The following is a 2556-nucleotide window of genomic DNA, read 5'->3' on the forward strand; positions in this document are numbered from 1 at the left end:
TCGAGTTGGAAGGGACCCCAGGGGTCATCTAGTCCAACCCGCTGTAATGCAAGAATCACAGGTGAAGGAGTGGGAGGTGGTTCGGCGGGCAGCGTGTTGGGTCCTGCTTCTGGGTTTCCTATGGGGGCATCTGATCGGCCACTGGGAGGGCAGGATGTTGATTTAGATGGACCCCCTTCGACTGGCTGCGCCCAGGTTTGTCTATTGTGATAGCAGAGCCTCCACATGTGAGAGCAGTCTACCTCTGAACACCAGACAATGGGGAACAACAATTGGAGAATACTCTTGCCCTCGGAACCTGCTTGTGGGACTCTGGTTGCCCACTGTGAGAACAGGATTCTAGCCCTTTGGCCTGATCCAGCAACCTCTTCCGATGTCCTTATATTATTCTGGCTGCTGGTGGTTCAGGAGTTCACTGACTGCATGTGTCTTTAATGAACTCCACGGTGGCTTTTGATTACAATGCGTTTTTACTTAAGCTCCTCAGTTTCTTTCCATTTCATTCATTGCATTGATCTCCCACCTTTCCCCCGGGAAAATCCACTTGGCATCTGGGGCTCTCCCCCTTTGAAGGCAGGTGCAGAGCAGGGCCAGTGAGAGGTGTGGCCTAAAGCAAGAGGGCGTGGCTAGGGAGGAGGTGAGGCCTGAGGAGAGTGTCTCGCCAGGGGCCAGACAGAGGCCTCGAGGGCCACATTTGACCCCTGAATCTGAGCTCTCCCACCTTTTAAGCTGGATGGGCCAATGATCATATAAGGCACCTTCCAACATCCCCTTCTCCCCAAGTCCGCCTGCTTGCAGTCACTGCGTCCAGACCTTGGGGGGGTGTATATATATATTCTAGCAATTCTACCAGCCTCCTGTTCTCACAGTGGGACGCGGGTGGCGCTGTGGGTTAAACCACAGAGCCTAGGACTTGCTGGTCAGAAGGTTGGCGGTTCGAATCCCCGCGACGGGGTGAGCTCCCGTTGCTCGGTCCCTGCTCCTGCCCACCTAGCAGTTTGAAAGCACGCCAAGCGCAAGTAGATAAATAGGTACCGCTCTGGCGGGAAGGTAAACGGCGTTTCCGTGTGCTGCTCTGGTTCACCAGAAGTGGCTTAGTCATGCTGGCCACATGACCCGGAAGCTGTCTGTGGACAAACGCCGGCTCCCTCGGCCAATAAAGCGAGATGGGTGCCGCAACCCCAGACTCAGCCACGACTGGACCTAATGGTTAGGGCTCCCTTTACCTTTACCTGTTCTCACAGTGGCCTCTCAGGTGCCCCAAAGGGAAGATGTCCACAAGCAGGACCTCAACACAAGAGCAACACTCTCCGCCTTGCAATTCCCCAAAACTAGCATTCGGAGGCATTTGCTGCCTCCAACGGGAGGGCGGGAGAAGAGGGGTGTTGTGGCTGGCAGGCCCCTGATAGCTCCCCATTAAACGGTTTGTTTTAATATTTCTGCAAAGCTCAGTGAGCTCAGCCTCCTGCTCTGTCGACAAAGCCGCTTCTTGACGATGACTCTAGCAAGGAAGTGCAAGAGGAATAAATCTGCAGTTCTGCTGCGGGAGAGGAGTGACGGTCTGCAGCCCTCCTCTCTCGCTCTCCCCTACAGCTTAGGAGCTTCCCTGCTTGGCTCTGCCACTTCCAGACAGGACCCCCCTCTGCGCTGGCCTACTGATCTGAATTGTAAATGTGTTCCTTGAAACGCATTGTGTGCCGCAGGAGAAAAGCGAGGGGGTGTCCCTGGCAAGGCCTGCCTGGATTTCATCCCAGTAGTTCAGCGGAGCAAAGGATTGGCTGGTTCAGGGGGTGGCGGCTCCCCACCAAGTGCAAGCTAAAAAAAAAAGAGGGTGCAGGATTCAGAGACATGCTAGAACTTGGCCCTGAGGGAACCAGAAGTCTGGTTCCCCCCCCCCCAAGAAAAACGGATCTTGTGGGACCTTGAAGCTTGCTCACTTTTCGGCAAAGAGTCCTGTGTAGGTTTGAAGCTTGCTCGCTTATCGGCAAGGTGCGCTACCACAAGCTATGACCCTTTCCCTAAAAACAAAGTCAGGTTCCAGTCTACATGGTTATGAATAAAGGCTTGATTTAAAGAGGAAGCTGTCCTAATTTTTCACAGTCAGGTCCATCTAGCTCAGTAGTGCCTACACTGACAGGCAGAAGCAGCTTGTTGATATTTCAGAGAAGGGTCTTTTCCCAGTCCTGACTAGAGAGGCTGCCAGTTAGCTCGGGTGGCTAGAGCATGGTGCTGATAACACCAACATTGTGGGTTCAGTCTCCGTATGGGCCACTTGCATATTCCTGCATAACGGGGCTGGACTAGATGTGTTATGTACTGAAGTTCTCACCCTGGGCCAGCAGGAGGATACTGTAGATAGTTCAGGTCCACATATGCAAATAAGGGATCAAAAGTGACGTTCAGTGATTGGATCGTTACAGAAAATGGTTACAGTTGCGTTGTAGTGGAGCTCTATATAAGCAGGCTGGCTGAACCCTTCAGTTCAGTTCTGTTCTGGCCTGTGAATAAACAAGAGCTGTTTGAAGAATCGCTGTGTTGTCTGATATGTTCACCCAG

The sequence above is a fragment of the Podarcis bocagei genome (assembly GCF_964188305.1).
Source record: "Podarcis bocagei genome assembly, chromosome: 15".
Lineage (NCBI taxonomy): Eukaryota > Metazoa > Chordata > Lepidosauria > Squamata > Lacertidae > Podarcis > Podarcis bocagei.